Source organism: Salmo trutta, chromosome 3, assembly GCF_901001165.1.
Source record: "Salmo trutta chromosome 3, fSalTru1.1, whole genome shotgun sequence".
In the NCBI taxonomy this organism is placed as follows: domain Eukaryota; kingdom Metazoa; phylum Chordata; class Actinopteri; order Salmoniformes; family Salmonidae; genus Salmo; species Salmo trutta.
Window position 1 is genome coordinate 6,507,323 of NC_042959.1, and position 19,406 is coordinate 6,526,728.

At 41.0% G+C, this 19,406-nt stretch overlaps 1 pseudogene; it reads right to left on the bottom strand.

The window, feature by feature from the left end:
• Positions 1-1,911: 1,911 nt before the first annotated feature.
• On the bottom strand, positions 1,912-12,197 carry LOC115167233 (solute carrier family 25 member 48-like; annotated as a pseudogene).
• Positions 12,198-19,406: the final 7,209 nt, after the last annotated feature.

Below are 19,406 nucleotides of genomic sequence, written 5' to 3' on the forward strand. Positions count from 1 at the left end.
CAGTTCATTCACAGAAATAACAGATCATTTACTGTACATCAGGCCAGGGTTTACCAAAAACACTACCAAAACTTAATGATGAGTTGGTTATTTCAAATCAGCTGTGTAGTGCTAGGGCATGGGGGCCCGGGATGGGGACCTCATGGGGGCCCGGGATGGGGACAGAGTTTTGGGAAACCCTGCATCAGACTACAGTAGACAGTGTAAAGACAGATGTACACACTTTATCAGTCAGCCACAGCCCTGAGATAAGGTTCATAAAAAAAGGGAGAAAAAAAGAAGATGATTTGCACCCAACACGTGCCCAACACGTGCTCAGTAACACGTGCCCAACATGTGCTCAGTAACACGTGCCCAACATGTGCTCAGTAACACGTGCCCAACATGTGCTCAGTAACATGTGCTCAGTAACATGTGCTCAGTAACATGTGTTCAGTAACACGTGCTCAGTAACATGTGCTCAGTAACATGTGTTCAGTAACACGTGCTCAGTAACATGTGCTCAGTAACATGTTCAGTAAACGTGCTCAGTAACATGTGCTCAGTAACATGTGTTCAGTAACATGTGTCAGTAACATGTGTTCAGTAAACGTGCTCAGTAACATGTGCTCAGTAACATGTGTTCAGTAACATGTGCTCAGTAACACGTGCTCAGTAACACGTGCTCAGTAACACGTGCTCAGTAACATGTGTTCAGTAACATGTGCTCAGTAACATGTGTTCAGTAACACGTGCTCAGTAACATGTGCTCAGTAACATGTGTTCAGTAACACGTGCTCAGTAACATGTGCTCAGTAACACGTGCTCAGTAACATGTGCTCAGTAACATGTGTTCAGTAACACGTGCTCAGTAACATGTGCTCAGTAACATGTGTTCAGTAACATGTGCTCAGTAACATGTGTTCAGTAACACGTGCTCAGTAACATGTGCTCAGTAACATGTGTTCAGTAACATGTGCTCAGTAACACGTGCTCAGTAACACGTGCTCAGTAACACGTGCTCAGTAACATGTGCTCAGTAACATGTGTTCAGTAACATGTGCTCAGTAACATGTGTTCAGTAACACGTGCTCAGTAACATGTGCTCAGTAACATGTGTTCAGTAACACGTGCTCAGTAACATGTGCTCAGTAACATGTGTTCAGTAACATGTGTTCAGTAACACGTGCTCAGTAACATGTGCTCAGTAACATGTGTTCAGTAACATGTGCTCAGTAACATGTGTTCAGTAACATGTGCTCAGTAACATGTGCTCAGTAACACGTGCCCAACATGGTGGGCCCTAAAATGTTAGTTTTTTACTGTATTCACCCTGTCACTGTTCCATGTCAGTATCTTTAATGTTACTGCACTCTGACCTTTAGAGAGAACTTTAAAAGGAAGAATACCATTATTAGATTTTAACAAAACGTTTATTAGGTTTTCCAAGTAAAACTGTACAAAAACAGTCTGTAACAAGAATTCCAATAAACTCACATTAAAGTACAAATTATGCACAAAAAAAACTATGCCTCCTGTGGAATTACATTTAATTTCTCTCATACTTATTTACAAAGATAAAACACTTCAAAAAATACAACTTAAAAGCCTGGCACCAACATATAATATATTGATTCATGTGCGGATCATCCCTGAGGTTAGAACTGGTTAACTGTGGGTACTAAAACTGGTTAATTTATGCAGTACAGCTAAAAACATGAAACGGTTACTCTATTATAGCACCGCATATTTAAAATGTATGCATTTCTGAAATCATGTATGGCACTTTTAATAAGATGTTTTCTTAACATAAGAAATTAGTATTTACACTTTACAAATACATTGTATTATGGCAAAAGTGGAGATCATTCTCAACTAGAAAATGTCAAGTCAAGTTGCTCCCCACTTTTTTTCTGCAAGAATGAAATGATCTTCCAGGTGAAAACCTTTGGGGGGCGTTTCAAGGACAAGAGGATAGCTGTCAAGATAATGTGTCATTCAGTGGACATACTGTTCTGTAGCATATTCCTGGTGTAAACACTAGAAACCCCTGAAGAACTGCAGAGAGAGTTCATAGCCCAGAAACATGGTGGCACTCATGGGGAAGCCTCTGATAGCATTTACTGGCTCCGCGGAAGAAGACCTGGAGGAGAGAGAGAGAGAGAGAGAGAGAGAGAGAAATAAAATATTATAAAAAAAGGAATATAATTAAACCTATGTTTATAATAGCCAACCAAACAAATATCTAGCTGAAGCCACATGGTTCAAGCCTATTTAAGCTTTTTCATGCCAAGTGCCTATCTTGTTAATGATTGTCAGGTATTGATCAAAATGTCCCTTCTCAGTCTCTGTCTGCAAAAACACATTTGAACAAGAGCATCGGTCTGATCACTTGGAATGGGGATGTGACACACAACACTATTGACTTTTAACTATTTTGTTACATCACAAACTGACCAAAACATGTTTGAACTCCCTCTTAAGCTAGGAACAACCTTGGCAGTTTGATAATAACTTTTCTTTGGAACAGATCTTGTGACTTTTAGAGGACAGGTTGAGTTCACCCCAGTTGAACTTTTAAACTGAAGGGACTAAAGCTTACAGTTACTATACGGTCAGCAATAGTCTATGTTGCCACAAAGCTACACCAAAACCACACATACAGGCTACTGTATTCCTCTTCAAATTAAATGTACTGACGAATCAATCTTAAAATTGCTACACTTTGGGCTGGTTTCCCGTACAAAGATTAGTCAAATGATTGGACAAAAAAAGCATGCTCAAGGAAGGATCTTCACTGAAAGTGCTGCTTAGTCCAGGTCTATAGGCTTAATCTGAGTGCGGGAAACAGCCCCTGTGTGTCTGTTAGCTTACATGTATCCCCTCGGTCTTGTAGCTCTGGACGATGCAGTGTACAATCCCTCTGTATTTCCTTGTGTGGAGGGAGTCAGCCTGTAGTCTGCTCTTCACCACGTCAGCCGGAGTAGCTGTGACCCACGAGATAGAACCTGTAGACAGAAACATGTCAGGAGCTTCCGGAGATTTACAGTTGCATTTCATCTTGATATCAAGATGTTTCTTCAAACACACTGAACAGGCAGTTTTTAATTATTATTATATATATATTTATATATATTATAATGTGCTGAGACACACTGTTAGAAAGGAATTGAAGCTTTTTCCTTCTGTTCAAATCAATTTAAAATCTCCAAAACTGTTAAATGTCCTGTCCTTGTTGCTTTCCACACAAACTGTTTTTATTTGACCAAAAACCTCAGTCCCCCACTTACTGAGAACTAGGGTAAACTACATGGAGGGTAAACTACATGGAGGGTAAACTACCTGGAGGGTAAACTGCCTAGAGGGTAAACTACATGGAGGGTAAACTGCCTAGAGGGTAAACTACATGGAGGGTAAACTGCCTGGAGGGTAAACTGCCTAGAGGGTAAACTACCTGGAGGGTAAACTACATGGAGGGTAAACTGCCTGGAGGGTAAACTACCTGGAGGGTAAACTGCCTAGAGGGTAAACTGCCTAGAGGGTAAACTGCCTGGAGGGTAAACTGCCTGGAGGGTAAACTACCTGGAGGGTAAACTGCATGGAGGGTAAACTGCCTAGAGGGTAAACTACATGGAGGGTAAACTACATGGAGGGTAAACTGCCTGGAGGGTAAACTGCCTGGAGGGTAAACTGCCTGGAGGGTAAACTACATGGAGGGTAAACTACCTGGAGGGTAAACTGCCTGGAGGGTAAACTGCCTAGAGGGTAAACTGCCTGGAGGGTAAACTGCCTGGAGGGTAAACTGCCTAGAGGGTAAACTACATGGAGGGTAAACTACCTGGAGGGTAAACTGCCTGGAGGGTAAACTGCCTGGAGGGTAAACTACCTGGAGGGTAAACTGCCTAGAGGGTAAACTACCTGGAGGGTAAACTGCCTGGAGGGTAAACTACCTGGAGGGTAAACTGCCTAGAGGGTAAACTACCTGGAGGGTAAACTACCTGGAGGGTAAACTGCCTGGAGGGTAAACTACCTGGAGGGTAAACTACCTGGAGGGTAAACTGCCTGGAGGGTAAACTACCTGGAGGGTAAACTACCTGGAGGGTAAACTGCCTAGAGGGTAAACTACCTGGAGGGTAAACTACCTGGAGGGTAAACTGCCTGGAGGGTAAACTACCTGGAGGGTAAACTACCTGGAGGGTAAACTGCCTAGAGGGTAAACTACCTGGAGGGTAAACTACATGGAGGGTAAACTACCTAGAGGGTAAACTACCTGGAGGGTAAACTACCTGGAGGGTAAACTGCCTAGAGGGTAAACTCATCTCAAAAGTGTCTATTGGATAATGCTAATGTTTCAAACCCTTTTGGCAATAAAACTACGGAAATGTTGGCGCCGCCGTCAGGTTACCATCTAGCTGAGCTCCCAAATGTCATTCACAATATGGAGTATTGATGGGAAAAAAGTGGAAGAACTCACTTTAACCTGCATTGGCTAATCAAACCTAACATACAGTAGATTGTGACTATATACGAATGCATTTTAACCTGCAGTGGCTAATCAAAACCTAACATACAGTAGATGTGACTATATACGAATGCATTTTAACCTGCAGTGGCTAATCAAAACCTAACATACAGTAGATGTGACTATATACGAATGCATTTTGTAAAAGTTATTCAACTATAAATTACCAAAATGACGATAGATAACAGACAATCTATGGCAATTACCAAATGACTGAAGATTCCGTTAACTACCAGTAGCTTTGCAACCCTACTGAGAACTGAATCATCCCACATTTCATCAGGATCTCTGTGTCAAAGGAAATGTTTTAGTCAATACAGCTCCATGCTGTTTACTGGGATGACTTGTCAATCAGTTGCTTACTCAGCTATACCTGTAGTGTCAGTGGAAAGGAATAGACTAAAATCAGAGGTCATTCAACTCATCAACTAATCAGATGTGTCTTGGACCTATTACATATGTCCATGAAGTCTTTATCACAGCAGACTGGTTGGGTGATCAGACCATGTCATCATTTACAGGCCACAATCTGCTTGGCGGCTGTGTGAAATAGGCCAATAATTGCATAATCAAAGAACGAGGGTTGGAAATGCTTTCCCTGGAACTTGACCTTTTAGCAGTGATGGCATCACATCAATAAGATGCAGCAGGCAGCTGAGCCAGCAACTGCCAAAGATGCTGGGGTGCAGTGGAGGCTGCTGAGGGGAGGACGACTCATAGTAATGGCTGGAACAGAGCAATGGAATGGCATGTGTTTTGACGTATTTGATACCATTCCACTGATTCCGCTCCAGCCATTACCACGAGCCCGTCTCCCTTATTTTAAGGTGCCACCAACCTCCTGTGGTCTACAGCATAAACTAAGGAGGCAGATGAGGGCTAACCAAGGAAGTAATCAAACTGTTACTCACAATTTGAGTAATCCATTGGATTACATTACTAACTACTTTTCTATTGTCTGTAATCTGTAATCAGTAACTGTAATCATCCTCCCAACCCTGGGTAGGCCTACAACATTTTCAAGATGGCATATAAAATAGCATAAAGTAATGGCAAAGTTTTTATAGGTGGTAGACAAGGTGAAGACAAACTATTCAGCTTTGGACTTGACCCTAAGACTGTAAAGGTGCCGTTCTACGAATTAGTGCCTTTTGTGTACCTTTGATATTTTAAGTAGAAATTGTTCACAAATATAGAACTTTTAAAAACGTGTTATTTTAAATAAAGTGTCCTTTAATATAGCCACATGAAGAATTAAAATCAATCTATTTTGAATATGAAAAGGCTTGCTAAAGTGCCAAAAATTCTTCATGTTGACGTGTCCCTCAGTGTACTACAGCCTACAGTTTAGTTGAACGCTCCTTAGCAGATAACCCGAAGGAACGTTTTTATTTGCATAGCTAGACTACATTTTCCGCCAAATCCACATAGTAGCAACATTAAAATTCCTGCATAAATTATGATTCCAATGTGTTTAGCTGTTAGTTTAGAGCATGGTGATAACAACCAGGGTATAAATACATATGAGGTCCCAGGACCTCGGTCCATTTTTTTGTAATTATAAAAACATAATAAAAAATATATTTTGTTCAAAATAAATTAAGTCAATTATGGGTTAAACATGTAAATATTTCTCCCAGTGTTGATCAAAGCTCAGAACACTTTAATTATTGATCTGACTGAGTTCTAATCACGCCTGCCTCTCCGCAAACGAGTGGAATCATTAACAGCGGCTTGTTCGTTATAAATCGCCTGCGTCCCTTGCATTTGTGTGCCAGATTTGCAGCACATTCCCCACTCTCTAAAGAGGCTGAAGGCGTCGCATGCTTCCCAACCGAAACAGTTCGGAAGCGTTCGTGCATATATATGATGCCATTTTGTGACGTTTTAGATCATTTTGGACTTTGGTAACGGGTTTTTTCGTTATTCTTGCACACAACATTTTTTCTTGATGCATGCAGGAGGAAGCAGAGAAGAAAGACAGAGAGAGGAAGCAAGCAGAGAGAAGTTAGTCCAGTGGTTGCTAAACTTGGGGTAGGGGCCCCATGTGGGGTCCCCTGAGAAAATCTGTACTAATGTTATCAAACAAGTTAGGAACTTATATTTTTTAAAGTTTCAATATTTTCACATGGACTATCTTCCCTACAGGCCGACATTAAAATGCTATCAACGTGCAAACAATACAGTTCTAAAAATGTCCTACATTTTCCTTTCTACCGGTGGTTGTCTGTCCACTGGAGTTTATAGTTTACACATTACCCACCTTTTACCACTATTTACCACTGATTATACAATCTATAATACAATCATCTGTGTGCTTCATTGATATCCGGTTGTGTGGAGCTTGATTAGTAATGCCTAGGAATAAAAATGTGAATGCTATGTATTTTGAAAAAAAGAGATACTGTATTTATGTAAAGAGTTGATGATTTTATGCAAATCATCATACCAACTGACTGAACAGTCACTGATGCTAGGTGTCAGTGTGAATCATTTCTCATATCCCCCCCCCCCCCGTTTCAGGGGTATAACATTACAGTTGTATAGCTAATAGGCTACATGCTTGTAGATGGACTGAGGTGAATGAAGCTATAGGAACAAGGTGATAATGACTGGGGTCATTTTGGCTTGTTGTTGCTGTTCTCCAAATAGCATTTTAAAAAGTGTTTTAATTGTACACAAATGCAGTAAATATGCTTCAACTTTCAAAAAAAATCCTGAAAGGAGGGAAAGGTGGGTGGTGGGTATCCCCCATCCGGACCTCACTAAAACTCAAACCCTGGTTACGGCCCTGCTAGAAAAGTCAGGATTGTGATTTCGATTTATGTATGGGCCCAATAACCCTCCACTAATACATTCTCTGGCCTAGTGGAAACCAAAACGAGGCCACGGTTTCAACAGAACGCTCCTTTATCTGACCTAATGGCTCATTTCTATTTGCTTCAACCAAGCACATCTAGCAACAGTAACATTACCATCCATCCGTAAACACCTTCCAGTTACCTGCCAGTCCTCCAGACACCCATATAGAACAGGGATGAGGTGATGACCTCCCTTCAGAGGATAGCCAGCGACGGAACAACGCGTAGGGGATGAAGTACAGCGTGTACCCAGGGACGTCTCTCAGGACCATGGCCCCGGCCCCTCTGTAAAGCCCCCGGATCCCCTCAGTCTGCAGTATGGAACTGATGCAGTGTATGGGCCCTCTGTAGGTCGGATGGCCCTGGAGAGTCATGGAGCGCACAGCGATGTTACCGTTCCCATTTCCGGTCGTCCCGGCAAGGTTCAGGTTCTCTAAAACACACAAGGAAACAAACAAAGATCAGACTGTACTTGACTTTATTGACTACACATGCAGAAAGAGGATAGTTTGGATTAAAGTTCAATCTTAGGCGGAAGGAGGCTTTAACTATATACCAGAACAACAGGTAATGGTGAAGATTTAACATGTATTTTATGATGCCCTATACTGTAGGCACCATAAGGATCCATGGGGCAATACACAATGACGTCTGGTGCACCGTCATATAAAAAAGGTGCAGCAATTTCCATCTTCAAAACGGTGACTGGTGACTTATCACTGATGTAGGACATTGACAGGTGATTATGGTGCCTTTAGTTTATCAACGTTTAAGTGAGCTGGTTACAATCCACGGGATTTATCATCTCAAGCTAGCTCGTCCGAGTTGCTGTTGTGAAATATGAATGGCAGTTGAAAGACTGATGGGGCGTTGAACCTGAATAGGAGAATTTGACGTTTTCTGTGGTTCCTTGAACTGTCAACTATTCTAGACCTCTGAGTAAAGTCCCACTGAAATGAGCTTTCTAAACCCATGAGTACTATAGGGACTGTACCTTCTAGAAAGGTCTAAAAGGATAGTTATACTAGAGGAAATACCTGCTAAAATAATGACCTTCTAGAATGATCTAGAATGTTGTATTGGTCTTTGACTTTACCTGCTAAAATAATGACCTTCTAGAATAATCTAGAATGTTGTATTGGTCTTTGACTTTACCTGCTAAAATAATCTAGAATGTTGTATTGGTCTTTGACTTTACCTGCTAGAATAACGACCTTCTAGAATGTTGTATTGGTCTTTGACTTTACCTGCTAAAATAACGACCTTCTAGAATGTTGTATTGGTCTTTGACTTTACCTGCTAAAATAATGACCTTCTAGAATGTTGTATTGGTCTTTGACTTTACTTGCTAAAATAATGACCTTCTAGAATGTTGTATTGGTCTTTGACTTTACCTGCTAGAATAATGACCTTCTAGAATGTTGTATTGGTCTTTGACTTTACCTGCTAAAATAACGACCTTCTAGAATGTTGTATTGGTCTTTGACTTTACCTGCTAAAATAATGACCTTCTAGAATAATCTAGAATGTTGTATTGGTCTTTGACTTTACCTGCTAAAATAACGACCTTCTAGAATGTTGTATTGGTCTCTGACTTTACCTGCTAGAATAATGACCTCTAGAATGGTCTAGAATGTTGTATTGGTCTTTGACTTTACCTGCTAAAATAACGACCTTCTAGAATAATCTAGAATGTTGTATGGTCTTTGACTTTACTGCTAAAATAACGACCTTCTAGAATAATCTAGAATGTTGTATTGGTCTTTGACTTTACCTGCCTAAAATAATCTAGAATGTTGTATTGGTCTTGACTTTACCTGCTAAACAGGGCAGAATCTGCATCTGCAGTCTGATCTTAACCAGGTCGGACGGAGCTCCGAGTCCCACTGACATCAGCCCTGTCAACATGCTGGCCAGGGTCATGTCCAGCATACCACCGGCCCGCCTCTCGTCACCATGGCGTAACTTGCTTATAACTCTCTGTGTGTTGTTGAAGAACCCCAAACACCACTGAGTTATACACGGTGATGCTGGCCAGCGGGAAGGAGAGACCCTTGAAGAAGCCAGCAAACTAGGAGGAAGAAAAATACAAATGAGACGTTTTATGCAACAGTGTGTTCTGCAGAAGGACTGCGTCCCAGTATACCATTCGGAATTTGGCAACGGGAAGATTTTTTTTCCACCTACCAGCCAGAGAGGGGCTACATAGGGAGTATTCACAGCAAGGCTCAAGGATATTTGTTAAAACAAAAGCACAGTTGCTTCAAAAGTAAAACAAATATTTCCAGAACTGGTACAGCTAGGCCTACGGTATAATCTACAGATAAGAGTTTGTTAAAAATGAATTAGGATGTTATAATTAACTTTTAGAGTAGTTGCCGAGGTTGACACTTATGGGCAAGACCTCCGCAGTTCTGAAGGAAACCATACCAATGCCATGACAAATGGATTATCATGCCAAATATTATCCCATGGCCTCCTATGCATACTGTGGGACCATACAAAATGTCTCCGCACGCGGGACTAAGTTGCTTTGGGTAAAAGTGTCTGCTAAATGGTATATATATATATATATATATATATATATATAGTATATTACATTTACACTACAAGAGCAGTGACATATCACTTACAGTTTCCTTTCTGTAGATTTGGAGGACACAGTGGAGGGTGTTCTGTATCCTTTCCCAGCTTGCAGACGAGTCTGTTGTGTAAAAAAAATAATCAGAGAATGGTAAATGTTTAAGAACTTCAACATTCCTCCTACATAAAACAATGGGCCTACACAATCTACAACATGTAGGCTAGGTGATGTGTGGTCACTCATGTTAATGTACTGCAGACCTATTGCCTACTAAATGGTAACTGTGTATTTGTAGATAAACTAATATTACACATTTGGTAAAACCAAAGGTTTGACATTAAGGGCTGATCTATTTCCTAGAACAAGTGAACTGAACAGTTGGGCAAGTTCAGCCTGCTCTGAGGTTGCCCTATTGGGCCGTTTTATTTTGTATTTTTTACTGACAACAACCAACTGCAACCATTGATCTGCCTGGTTCCCTCCATTGTTTAAGTGAAAGAGACAATTGCCTTTCAGACTTTAATGTCAATCCTGATTTAAACTCATCGGACAGTTTCCTGGAAAACCAATTAAGCCTAGTCCTGAAACTCAAGATAAACAGAGAATCTCCATTGAAAGTGCATTTTAGTCCAGGACTAGGCTTGATCAGTGTCTGGGAAACCAGTCCTTTATGTGTTGAACTGTGTGTCCTCATATGTACCTTGACTGTGTCCAGTGGATGACCCACAATAACACTGGAAGCTCCTATTGGAAAAACAGATGGAAACCACGTTTAGAGGAGTAAGGAGGGATGGATGGATAGAGAGAATGTGAAAGAGAGAGGGAGAGAGAGAGAGAGGGAAAGAGAGAGAGGAGAAGAGAGAGAGAGGAGAGATGAGAAAGAGAGAGAAAGAGAGAGAGTGTGAAAGAGAGTGTGAAAAAGAGAAAAGAAAGAAGAGAAAGAGAGAAGAGAGAGAAAGAGAGTGTGAGTGAAAGTGTGAAGGAAAGAGAAATGTGAAAGAAAGTGAGAAAGAGAGAGGAGAGGGAGGAGAGAGAGAGGGAGGAGAGAGAAGAGTGAGAAGAGAGAGGAGTGGAAAGAGAGCGGTGAGAAGAGAGAGTTGAGGGAAAGAGAGAGAGAGAGAGAGAAAGAGAGCATGTAAAAGAGAGTGTGAAAGAGAGAGAGGGAGAAGAGAAAGAGAGAGAGAGAGTGAGAAAGAGAGAGAGAGTGTGAAGAGAGAGAGAGTGAGAAAGAGAGAGAGCGTGTGAAAGCGAGAGTGTAAAAGAGAGAGTGAGAAAGAGAGAGAGAAAGAGTGTAAAAGAGAGAGTGAGAAAGAGAGAGAGAGAGAGAGAGAGAGAGAGAGAGAGGGGGAGAGTTAACATATAATGTTGATTCAGTGGCACCCTGCCTAGAACATCCAACCCTCCTCAGACAATAGAACTACAGTACCACAGATTTCAGGGACAATACAAGAGAGAACAGAAAGAATCATATCCCAGCAGACAGCCAAACACTACCACTGCTTAGGGATCATTCTGACTCTCAACATTTGCAAAAAACAAAACTTAGGCCGTAATGTTCATAACTACAGTAGGCTGCCTATAGGCGAAATAACAGGCGATGAAGACTGAAACAGTACCGCATTTCCACAGATACAGTTCATTATGCAAGTGCAACTACTATGCCCCTACTGTCCGTTTCAGGTTAGCGCGCCTTTGCAGAAGACAATATAGTAACAGGAGAAAAACTCGAAAATTAGTATTCAGACATGTAGAACTGATTATTTAATATAACTACATTTTTATGGATGTTAAAGTGAGTGTTTGATCAACAATGATCAAATGTCCAGCGCTATGTGGGCAATTCGATTTGGAAAATCTGCGCATGTTCCACTTACTTCATATTAAACTTTTTTCTATCGAACATAGAATAGACATAGCAAATGTATTAAATAAATAAATAATGATAAACAAATCGATATGCAATAGTCCAACACTGTTTCTATCCCAAACTCATCCTCACATAAAACCTTCTTAATTCTACGGCTAATTGACTAGTTCATTATTAACGGACACTCACCTCCAATCCACCCTGCAAGGAAGTCATCTAGATGAAAACAATTCATTTTTGATAGATCTTAATTCCGTTTCTTCTGTCACTAGTCACCGGTGAGAGGAAATCTTAAGCGTCTGGAACTCAAAGTCGATACAGACACGCGGGATAGGATATTTGAGAAGCAAAGTAATAAAAATGGACTTTCCTAGCATCTATGTAAACCTCCCGTTAGGTATAGGAGGGTCTGTAATAGACATAAAAACAGGGATTGGGCGTCTCTAAACCAATCAGCATCTAGGATTTATGTGTGACCCTTACCGTCTGAAAACAATGGGAAAATATGTTTTGATGGCCCGGTGCCCCGGCTGAGTGGACAATTTGTTAAGGACCACTGGAATATTCGGAAATGTACCAACTACTCTGAACCGGGGTACAGGGCCATGCATATTGCCATGAAGCGGTTCAAGCCGGTGCTAAATTGTTTTTTGCAGTTGGGAAGAAATAATATCATAAATACTGTAAGCCAAGAGGAATGGCGATGCAAACAAATATAAACTTCATTAGCCACTACATAATTATCCACATGAAGGGAGATTGATGCATAAAGCCAGAATGTTTGTACAAATGCATAGTGGAAATGGGGCTTAGGCTTTATCATATCACAAACATTTTACTTTATCAACTTATTTGGGCAAAACAAATAAACTCCATAAACGTTGTGCAACATAACTTAATGAAAAAAAAGAAAGAAAAAAAGTATTTTCATATTTAATATATCTACCAATGTAACTCTATATATATTGTGAAGAGGAGATAACAGGTGGTTAGACCACAGCCTAGAGGTATTGCCAAGAAAACACACAGATAACACTCAAAAATAAGAACCCATTGCACAGCCAGGATGGAAAATTACAAGAACAAATGGTGCCAGATGTGGTAGCGACAGATTTTCTGTTTGCTTGCACCTCTGAACCTCAAGACTCATTCAGAAAAAACTATTACTATAAAAACCTACACTTTTATTATCATTTGCATTTAGTGAAAATATTCACACCACTTGACTATTCCACATTTGTTTACTTTTATTTTTGGTTGAGATAGAGACGTGAATCCAACATTAGCATATTCATTATGTAGATTCCATTTGAAATCAACCCCAAAGCTTAAAAACCAAGGTCAACATGTAGTGTCCATTTTCAGTGGAACCCTGGGCTCAACTGAACGATATCTGGTGATGACCTCTCTCATGCTAATACAGGCCTAAATATCATAACTGAGGAGAAATTGATAAAATATGGTCACATTTATTTGCTCTGTTTTTATTTTATTTAACTAGGCAATCAGTTAACCCTTGTTTTGTCTTAAGGGTTAAACATGACCCGCCTACTATGTTTAACAGCAGAGGAAAACCACCTAAATTATGACTTTTCCTAGTGACCCCAACATTAAAAAAAGTGAAGCATCGCCTTTGTTCATATTTCCCATGAAAGCTGTACATCACCAGGGTCAAATATTGCATTTTTGAAAGGAACACACACACCACACACACACACACACACACACACACAACACACACACACACACACACACACACACACACACACACACACAATGAGAAATTTAGATTGTGTGCTACTGATTGAACTCAGACAAAACTAAAACTTTCTTGTGCATGTGCAGCATCTCCCCTCACGACCCCACACATGACTCAAGTTCACAGACAAAATAAACATTTCAGACAAAATAAATATTTCTTGAAAGCATTATTTACTAATGGGGAATGCAGTCAGAGGCTATAAAGGTGCTGCAGATGACAGTCCCCCAGTTCTCTCTTTGCTGAAGCCATGAGCACACGTTTCAGTGCCCACAGGTCGTAGCACAAAATGGCAGCACAAAATGTCATAAGGATGACCCCAGGGCCCACAAGTTGCCAGGACATCGCCTCAAAATTCTACATGTCATCACACCAGCCATCCAAAAAAATCATCCTGGAGATGACACATTTGGAGGGTTTCCGTAAATATGGAGACAACTGGAAAAGGATGGATGAGATTGACCTGCGTGCCTACATAGGGCTGCTAATCTTAGCGGGTGTGTATTGGTCCCGAGGCAAGGCTACAGTAGTCTCTGGGATTGCAGAGAGTGGAAGGGTGATTTTCCGTGCCACGATGCCACTGAAAGTCTTTCACACTTTCTCACGGATGCTACGATTTGATAACGTGAGTCAAGACTTGCAAGACGTTGGAGAGACAAACTGGCGGCCATAAGAGAGGTCTGGGAGAAGGGGTGGAGCGTCTGCCATACCTCTAAACCCTGGGCCGAGTAACAGTGGATGAGGCCATACCTCTACAACCCTCGGGCCTGAAGTAGTAACAGTGGATGAGGCCATACCTCTACAACCATGGGCCTGAAGTAACAGTGGATGAGGCCATACCTCTACAACCCTGGGCCTAGAAGTAACAGTGGATGAGGCCATACCTCTACAACCCTGGGCCTGAAGTAACAGTGGATGAGGCCATACCTCTACAACCCTGGGCCTGAAGTAACAGTGGATGAGGCCATACCTCTACAACCCTGGGCCTGAAGTAACAGTGGATGAGGCCATACCTCTACAACCCTGGGCCTGAAGTAACAGTGGATGAGCATCTGGTTCCATTCAGAGGTACATTTTTATTTTCATATCTGTAATGTAAGTGATTTTCACTGTTCATTTTATTATGTATTGCTGTAATATCATTGATTTATGTGATTTATGCGACCTTTTGTCAAAGGTCGCTGTCCTTTCCGGCAGTATATGCCCAGCAAGCCAGCAAATTATGGCCATTAGATAATGGTGGTCTGTGACGCACAATCCAGCTACGCTTGGAAGATGCAAGTCTGCACAGGGAAGCTGACCAGTGGAGGCCCGGAGAAGAACCAGGGGATGCGGATTTTGCTTGATGTGACAGATGGACTGAGGGGGCACAATGTCACGTGTGAACAATTTCTTCACCTCTTATGAACTCAGCCAGCAGCTCCTAAAGAGGAAGATCACCATGGTTGGCATAGTTAGAAAGAACAAGCCTGAGCTCCCCCCTGCACTCCTCGCAAGAAGTGGGAGAGAGGCCTTCGCATCAAAGTTTGCCTTCACCCCCACCACCACTCTAGTTTCTTACCTCCCAAAGAGGAACAAGAATGTGGTCCTCCTGAGCACACTGCACAAAACGGCTGAGATCAGTGATCGTGAGGACAGGAAGCCAGCCATCATCCTGGACTACAACCACAACAAAGGCGGCATGGACAATCTGCACCAGGTGTTTGGAACTTACAGCTGCAGGAGGACGACTGCCCTCTGGCCCCTGGTCATCTTCCATAACATCATTGATGGGTCCTCATACAATGCCTTTGTGATATGGAACAAGATCAACCCTACCTGGATGCCTGATAAGCGGAACAAGAGGAGGGTGTTCCTGGAGCAGCTGGGGAAGGCACTTGTAACCCCCACACATTCAAAGAAGGGAGCGCCTCCCCCGCACAGCAGCCTCTACAGCACTTGTGAAAGCTGTTCAGGGGGCTGAATCTAGTCCTGATCGACCTGAGGCTGCAGCTGGGGCAGGCAAGAGGAGGAGATGCCAATTCTGCCCCCCAAAGAAGGACTGTAAAACAAATACTATATGCTGCACATGTGAGAAATACATCTGCAAAGTCCATGCACACACACTTGCATACTGTCCTACATGTGTTAACTAGAGTTGATTGATTTATGTTCTTCACGTTTTTGTTTGTATCTATTATCTTATTTTATTCTTATTTATTATTGTTGTTTATACACCTTGTGGGTGGAGGCAATGATTAAAAAAATGGGATTAGACTAGTATTTTGTCATTGAATTCCTCATTGTACAGTATATAAGAATATATCACTATGTTGCCAAAAAAGTTCAAGACTGTTATTATTCCCCCTCAATAAAATGCATTCAAAACTACTTCCTGCACATTTCTGCTACTTTCTTAGGCTATACAAGTGATATCTCTTGCTAAAAAAAATTATGTTTACGCAGTACCTTTAGCAATAATCTCAATAATAATAATAACCTCTACTTTAGTAAAGAAAACAATTATGACAGGTGTGTTGTAATAAAATGACTGGTGTCCACCGTTAAATGCAGTCTTTCTGCATTGTGAAGAGGGAAAACTCAGATATTCAAAAAGTTTGTGATGAACGACAAGTTGTTTCTTCATGGAAAACAGATTTGGGGTTTAAAATTCAATTAAGCTGCTTTATTTTCGGGGTTTAGTGAAGGCAGGTAATTTTTTACCCTTAGGATAAGGGTAGTTCACAGAATATTAAACCCACACAAGGTTAAAAAACAAATTCTTATTTACAATGACGACCTACACAGGACATCGCTGGGCCAATTGTTCGCAGCCCTATGGGACTCTCAATCACAGCCAGATGTGATACAGCCTGGATTTGAACCAGGGACAGTAGTTATGCCTCTTGCACTGAGATGCAGTGCCTTATACCGCTGCACCACTGAGGAGCTCTGTTAAACCTACCCTTTGTAATGACTTCGATAGCAACAGTACATCTATTAAGTGGAGATTTCTACATCATTCTCACTATACACACACTGGATAATAGTCAGTGAAAATATTGAAGCTGGGCTTGGTTAAAACCCTGGATGGGAGACTGAAGAACATGCTGCCCAGACTGGCTTCTTTTCTTCTCATAGTGGATAGAACGTTGAAGCTCTGATGTTGTTTTAAAAGTACAATTTTCAACAAATTTTATACAAGGCATCATATGTATTTTGGCCATGTTTCTCATGTCTGTCTACCTACATACTTAGAAATAGTGAATAAGGAACCCATCAGCAGCTTTTCTTAGGGAAAGTGTATGGTTATTTGATCAATATATTTTACAATGATTGAATAAATGAATGAATAATGAATGATTGAATTAATGTGCTTTTTTAAACGGATTAATACCACTTCTGTAGCCTAAACTAGCTGGCTGTCTAAAAGGCAGTGTGAGGACAGTCCATCATGGATGCTAAATGTGGCTAGCATGCGGTGTGAGGCATGGTAAACCACACCATTGACCTCCCTCACAGTCATTATATAAAGATGATGTGTCAAGTTGCCACTGGAGGAGATCATGTGTCATTGGCCTACATCCGAGTCCCAAAATGGCACCCTATTCTCTATGTAGTGCACTACTTTTGACCAGGGAATAGAGTACCATTTGAGACACAGGCTACATCTGGTATCTTCTGATCTACTGTACATGTGCTGCACAGACTTTTGATTTATTCATGGACCAACGTCAGAGGGTGTGTTGACAACGGGCTGCGTTACATTACAACCCATTTAAAACAGGTGTGGGTAATGTTTAGTTCACAAAATAGATATCAAGTCCTGAATATAATCTTGTATATATATTACTTGTTACTGTGTCAATGCCGAGAAAAACATTTTGAGCGGATGCGTTTACGAGTCAGTGTAACCCACACGTCCCACTCTGACCTAGATCTCTTGTTTCAGTACAGAGAAGTGCTAACTTTGCATTTTATTTTGTAAAGATGAAATCAGAAACAAAACGCGGTCAATTTAAGCCTACGGATGCATGGGCGGAAATCTTTTCGCCCCTGTACGGATGTCGTCCTACTGTATCATGTTGTGCTGACAATACATATCAAATGTCAATATCAATAAAGTTTGATGTTAAATTTTAAATATTATTTACAATATTAACAGGTACAAAACTAGTGATCTTTAATTGTGGCAATAATGCTTAAAGGTAATTTATCACCTGATTTACTGAACATTATGAAATATATTCATACCTTCTGTCAGCCAGTATTGTAAACTGATATCAGACACAAACTGCTGATACACTATACATGGGATCATAGATAGATTACAGGAAAGATAATGTCATTAGATGGATGACATCATGTAACGAAACTAATGTCTCTCGTTAACTGTCAGATGAGACATGAATTAATATCCTCCTGTATTATAAACTGAAGTGACCGGACGGAGGGTACTGGAGGTAAATCAAACACATCATGTGCTCTTCTTGGGAAAAGAGGGTAGGGTGAGGGTGTGAGCTTGAGTCTGTCATTTCATTGGTCATCTTAGTGGCCATGTGCACAGGCTGCTGAAGTGACTCTGATCTACTACAGCAAATGGGGTGTGTGTGTGTGTGTGTGTGTGTGTGTGTGTGTGTGTGTGTGTGTGTGTGTGTGTGTGAATGTGTGTGTGCGTGTTGGTGTGTGTGTGTGTGTGTTTTGGTGTGTGTGTGTGCTTGTGAATGTGTCCGTGTGTGTGTGTGTGTGTGTGTGTGTGTGTGTGTGGTGTGTGTGTGTGTGTGTGTGTGTGTGCTTGTGAATGTGTGCGTGTGTGTGTATATGTGCGCGTGTTGGTGTGTGTGTGTTTGCTCCCCCTCAGCTCTCTCTACTTTTACCATGGAGGGAATGTTGCTTATTGTCTGAATGTCTATTTGATCAGCCTTGAAACATGTGGACTTTTCTTTGAATAGGGTTCCAAAGTGTTGGTCTGACTGCATTTTCTGGACGTAACAAGACACTTGGAGACAAAGGAGCGTTGAAAACAGTGTTGTTATACATTAAATAAACATACAGATGTAGGATCTTAATTTGATCACTCTTTTTTTGCTGAGAATGTTCCTGCACTCCAGGGAATTAAAACTTGTATTGTATTCAAGGTTTAAAAAAATAGCTTTTAAGTTTCCAATTTACACTTTAAAATGTCAGACTTGATTTGTCTTAACAAAAAATGTATCAATCACTACAAAAAATATCCATTAACTGTAATCCACACAATAATTCACATTTCCTGTTGCTGCAATATTATTTTCATGCGGTAGCAAACTGGCTCAAATGAAGTTCCTACATCTGTAAGAAAATCTCTCAGAAAGATCACAGACAAACACAAAGTATCTCTCTCATCACTAGTTCTCTCATTTATGCAGACAGCAGCATAAATATCATAAACATCCTGAAAGACTATGTTTTCCTGTTGTACTTGAACTCATTCTGTTCTATAGTCTTGGATAAATCATTTATGATTGACTTCCTTCCACTAGGGGGCAGGAGACATCAGTGTTTGTAGATAGAGGACCCCTTGCCATTCATTCAGCCCTTGGTTCTTGGTTAAAGACTTCTCAATGTCACAGCTTAAATTACAGTCGGCCTTTACCCACTAGCTATTGATTCATGTCACGGACCATGTGCTTCCAATAGAATTCCTTGAGCCGGACAGATTCGACCAGAGGTCAAATAGCCTATGCTATGAGGAAGAAAGAAGTATTTCATTCTTAAAAAAAACATATCTTTAACCAATAGACTATGCTATTTCCTTATGTATTGATATTGTTTCTTATACATTATCATAATGTAAGAAACAACAGCCATACATTAGG